Below are 5801 nucleotides of genomic sequence, written 5' to 3'. Positions count from 1 at the left end.
TAAATGACTGCCTAAATAATTTTACATGTGCTAATTCAGTCACCAAACCAAGTTAATTAAAGTGTAATGGATATACTAGTGAATTATTAAGTCCCTTAGGTCCAATTGCAGTACATTTATGCTCATACTGTCAGACATTAGGGCAATAGTATTTCCACATTTATGTAGTAGACTAAGTCACATTCAGTCTATTTTCCTCTTTGTTGAAATGTGAAATGTGTTTTTCCTACAACACTAAATGTCAAAGGCAATAGAAAAGTAAAAAATATTGAAATTCATTCTAGTTGTATAAATCTGCAGATAACTGTCCATTTCTATCAAGTCCAATATAATTATGTGTCATTGAAAATAAAAAGTTGAAACTAAAATCTTAATAGGTATCCTTTTTGGTAATGGGGACAATTTCATAAAATAATTAAATTTTAAGTGCAGAATAGTGTTTAAAACTAATTGAATTGGTTTTTTGTTTAGGTCTGTTAAAGACCTCAGAGATAACCTAAGCTAGCCCTTTCATTTTACATATTGAAAACCAAGAAATCTTCAGTTTTTATCTTTACTTCTGGAGCACTTCTGGATTTTCAGTGGTGTTTGGCCTCTTTCAAGAAAAGAATTTGATACACATCTTCTTTGTGGTGGAATAAAATATCATTGATTCAGTTACTTTTCTTGGTGAAACTTCATCATCATCATCACCATAACTACTTTCATCACTTCAACCCTGGACTGCCTAAATCCTGAAGATTCATAGCCCAAGTGGGTGGGCCTAACACCTTCAAGGAATCATGAAAGAAGAAAAGTATGTTTCACCAGTTTTGTGCATATATGACCTGAATCCATAGAGCCAGTGGTTCCATTGAATTTTTAAGTGTGGAAGGATCACGACTGAGAACTTGACCTTTAAGCAGGGCTGATTAAACTATCGATTATCATCTATCATACATCTGTGGTCTGATTTGAAGATAGGCAGCATCCCAACACCTTTTTCAGAGCACCTACCACCTCCTTTCTCCTTAGACTGTGGATGAGGGAGTTCCTCATTGGGGTGAGGGTGGCACCAGGCATAAGAGAATCTGGTAAGAACTAGGCCTCATATAGACCAGCATGGCTGGACCAAAGTAGAGGCTCACCACAGTCAGGTGGGAGGAATGGGTAACCAGGGCTTTGTTTCTGTCCTCAGGGGAGTTCATGTGGAGGACAGTAAGGAAGAAGAGGGCATAAGAGCTCAGGATTAAGGACAGGGGAATGAGGAGCACCACAATGCTTGTCACCACCATCACCCTCTCATAGGCAGTGATATCCTCATGGGCCAACTTTAGGATGGCCATGACCTCACAGAGAGGATGGGAAATCCCTCTGGAACCACAGATTGAGAAATACATGGCATAGGCTGTGTGTGCAAGTGATGTAAGTGTACCTCTAGCCCAGGAGATGGCAGGCATCTTCAAACGGACCCTCTGGCTCATGATGACGGCATATCTTACAGGGTTGCATATGATTACATACTGGTCATAGGACATGAGAATGATGAGGATACACTCAGTGATTCCTAGAGTCAAAAAGAAGAAGATTTGAGTCCCACAGGCCACCCGTGAGATGTTTCTCCTCCCTAAGAAGAAGTCAGTTGCCATCTTGGGTACAGTGATAGAGATTAATGTCAGGTCCATGAGAGCCAGCTGGTTGAGCAGGAAGTACATGGGCATGTGGAAATGAGAATCCACCCACATCAGAAGAATAAGAATAGAGTTTGCAGTGAGAGCCACAGTGTAGACCAGGAAGATGGTAGAGACCAAGAAGTTAATATGTTTCATACTGGGGAAGAGGCACAAGGGGATAAAATCCATATTCAAAGACTCCTTCCTTTTATCCATGTCTCTGCCTTATTAGTTGGAACCACTCAACCCTGGAATAAAGTGAGCGTTGGACAAATCAGATTTATTGGGTTCTGTTCCCTAAACTCTTTCCTTCTTGCCCTTGATCAGCATCAGCAGGCTGTAAAATTTCTGCAAATGATAGCACTTTAGCTAATTTCATGGCTAAGGAAGCCATCTCATGTTGTCACTCATCTTCTTCACTCCTAGAATAAATTGTTGCCAGTCGGGACAGATAATGTCCAGCCCACATCTAACAGCAATAGATCAGAGTCAATACTACCATCTTCCCTTCTGCCCACCTCATTTCTCAGAGAATCCCCCTCCCTTTACGCTGAGTCACTCTCCTGCTTGAACCTTTGGAAAGTTTATGATATTTGCTCCATCCTCACTCAATCACATCTTTTTCCGTCCTTGTATGTACCAGGCACTGTGCTAGGCCTTTGGGAGACAAAGATGAATAAACTGTGGCCTCTGATGCCAAAGACCTTTAACCTCATTGAAGAAGGTGACCAGTGAAAGGTAATATTAAAAAGGGTAAAAGATGTTATAAAGGAAGAATATACATTGTACACTGGACATGGAAAGCATTTTTCATTTTTAATTGCCAGAAGAATTACATGATGATAAGAGTCTAACCTCACACAGCTTTTTTCTTTTATTTGAACCATCAAATCTGAGTCTTAAAGGCTTTTAGAGAGAAAGGGTGACTAAGAGATTATCTCTTCCAGAAAGGTTAAGCCCCTAGTCTAAGGTCACATCACTATTTGATGTTGAAGACAAATGAGTAAAACTTATGTTCCAGTAATGCTTTAAAATACAGCCTACTTTCAGGTCCTCATTAAATATATTCCCAGTAGCATTTTTATTAAACTAGCCTGTATTGTCCTTTGCTTTATGTATTAGGGAAATGCTAGCTCCTGTAATAGATAATCTCCCAAACCTCAGTGGCTTAAGATAATAGAAATGTATTTCTCATGAGATGAAGTCCAAAATAGACATTGTTGACAGGCATGTGGCTCTCCTCTATGTGACATTGCAGGGTTCCAGGCTCCTGCCATCTTGTTGCTCACCATCTTCAACACTGGTTCATCTGCATCAAGATGTGGGAATGTTAATGGACCAAGTCTGAAAGTGCTGCATCTAGTCATTTGACCATACTTTTCTGCAGGGAACTCTGTCTAGCCCCGTACACAGGAAGAAGAGGAAATGGGTTTGGTGAACAGTTATCTGTTCCTGTCCCATCTACAAAGTTAATTTGTGTGCATAAGGCCTGTAAGCTGGTTCATGGTAAAGACACTGTTTTGCATTCTTTTATGTGACCATAATGTTTTTACCATAATGATGGTGCTATCAGTACTTATTGAATTGAATTGAACATACATTTCCAGCCACTCAGAAGAACAGTTCCTTGCTCTCCTTCTGTGGACCTGATTCTTAGCCCTTTCAAATAGAATTAATCTTGCTTTAGAGCAATAATTTTCTATTGCTTCATTATAATTATCCCAAGACTTACTAGCTTAAAACAACACACACTTAGTACCTCACAGTTTCTTTCCATTGTGAGTCTGAGTGCAGCTTAGCTGAGTTTCTTTGCCTAAAGATCTCTGACAAGACTGTAATCAAAGTGCTGGTTGATGCTACAGTTTCATCTGAATGCTCAGCTGGGGGAGGATCTGCTTCCAAGCTCACTCTGTTGTTTTTGGCTGTTCAGTTTAGCCTTTGTGATCTGTTGGAATGACAGCCTCAGTTCCTCACTGGCTGTTGACTGGACGTCTCCCTCAGTTCCTTGCTTTTCCATGGGGCAATTTACAACATGAAAGCTGGTTGTCTTCAAGAAAGAGAGAGAGATAATATAGAAGGGGAGGGAGAATAAGAGCAAGATGGAAGTCACAGTACTTTTGTAATCTAATATCAGAAGTGATGGTAGGTCTAGCTTTTTTTCAAGGGAGAAGACTACACCAGAGCATAGATGTCAGCATGCAAGGGTCATTGGGTTATTTTTGAGGCTGCCTATCACAAAGATTCTCTAAGTTTATTGTATTTTTGTAGTGCCCTTGAAATTTAGACTTAGAAGGTGTCTTAGAAAAATCTAGTCCACTCTTATCCCCAGTCAATTTTATCTTTCTGTTATTTTAGTGATGAAGAAATTAAGTTCAGAAAATTTCAATGATTAGTCCCAAATCATCCAGCTAGTTAATAATGAAGGAGCTATACCCAGTTGTACTATAACCTCAACTTTCTTAATTACTTGCAGGGCTTTACTATAAATTATTTCTTGAGTTATTTTTAACTCTTCATATTTTCTTACTACTAGATCACATATAAAGATGCTCCAAATTAGTGTTAAATTATTTACTTTAATGGATAAGGACTGTGGGGAGATGTTAAGCCATGAATATAACTAATTTTAAATTTTTGTTATAGTTTATGTGTGGGTTTTAATCATCTAGAACATACACAAAATATTAATGTATTATAATTTAAATATTTATAAATTTTATTTACCCATAAAACTTACAAAGTCTACTTATTTAGAAGATACCTTTAGCCCGTAAGCCTTGAATGGAGATCTATGAATATACATGTTATTGATATATCTTGAGGTATGACCATGTCTCGGCAGATCAGGTGTTTTGATAACCATCCTGTCTATAATTGTCAGTCAAATGAGTATTTTCAGTTGGTCTACAAGGTGGTGTGACTAGCAGAGCCAGCTTAGAAAACTCGGTCATGGCAGTGGCATTTAATGGTAGATTTTTCTCCTTGATTTAAACCAGAGTTATGAGGCCTAGTGGCCTAGGTCTCCACCTGCTCTGCAACTTTTCTTTTTCTGGGTCTGAACCTTTGTATTGTCAGATGTGTAAATTCAGAGCTCATAGCTCTGGACAAAGTAGTGAACAGGTTCATTACTTAGAGTGCCTATGTGCTCACTCTCAGCATCTTCTGGTAAGTTCACATGCCAGTGAATTCTTTGGATGATGATGTGACAGGGGACATTCATCCTGAGATCCATCCCATTTCCACCATGGCCTTGTTGGTGAATTACTTTCTTTTCACCCCAGGAGGGCCTGGTGCCTTCTTGCTCTGACATCTTTTCTCTGATTAAACCCCTTTCAGAGAAAGGTCTGTTAAATGAATGTCCTGTGACTCAACGGGCTGTCCTTTATGAGGAGGCACTAAGCTCCTCGGGAAAGAAAGCCAGGAGTCAAAGACACAGACGTCTGCAAGAGTCATCTTTGGATCAACCCCACAGTTGTGACCACGGAAGGAAGCCACGTCCCCACTTTTGAGCCCAAGAGACGGGATCTCACTCTGTCACCCAGGCTGAAGTACAATGGCCCAATCATAGCTTACTACAGCCTTGAATTTCCAGACTCAAGTGATCCTCCTGCCTCAACCTCCTGAGTGGCTGGGACTACAGATGGCGGACGAGAAACACCGCCAGAGTGTCTCTGCAGAAAAGACAGATTCTAGCAGAAATTAGAAAAAAGAAGCAAGAAGACGAGCATACAGTGGACGAGGGCCGGAAGGAGGGGTACCGGAGACCACGGGAGACTCCACGGGAGGAGGTTGCGGAGGAGAACTGGAAGCTGAGACCGCCGGAGCAGCCCGGAGACCAGTGGGAAGGGTAGGTGGGTCACTCACCTTTCCCTTCGCCTACATCTGGGACTGCTGGTGGGCTCTTCAGCGGGTGGAGAGACCTGCAGACACCAGCCCAGAGATGGCCACCGCCAACTAATGGTGAGCCAGTAGCAGACACGGCACCAGGCTCCCAACTCCCTCGGGGCACCTCCGTGTGCACAGACTCAAGCTGCTTGGCAGGCGCCATATTGCCTCCTTCTCCCCTCCCCCGACCCTACCCTCGGCTGCCCAAAGAGACAATATAGCCACCAGCCGGAGGTACCTACAGGGAATGGGACCTTCCCTTTT

The 5801-nt window shown here is 41.5% G+C and overlaps 1 pseudogene; it reads right to left on the bottom strand.

Annotated features, from left to right (window-relative positions):
- Positions 1 to 933: 933 nt before the first annotated feature.
- Positions 934 to 1868, bottom strand: LOC105881711 (olfactory receptor 2V1-like; annotated as a pseudogene).
- Between the last annotated feature and the right edge of the window lie 3933 nt (positions 1869 to 5801).

Source organism: Microcebus murinus, chromosome 13 (genome assembly GCF_040939455.1).
Source record: "Microcebus murinus isolate Inina chromosome 13, M.murinus_Inina_mat1.0, whole genome shotgun sequence".
In the NCBI taxonomy this organism is placed as follows: domain Eukaryota; kingdom Metazoa; phylum Chordata; class Mammalia; order Primates; family Cheirogaleidae; genus Microcebus; species Microcebus murinus.
Note: the sequence above shows the minus strand (reverse complement) of the source record. Positions and strands in the feature narration are given on the sequence as shown.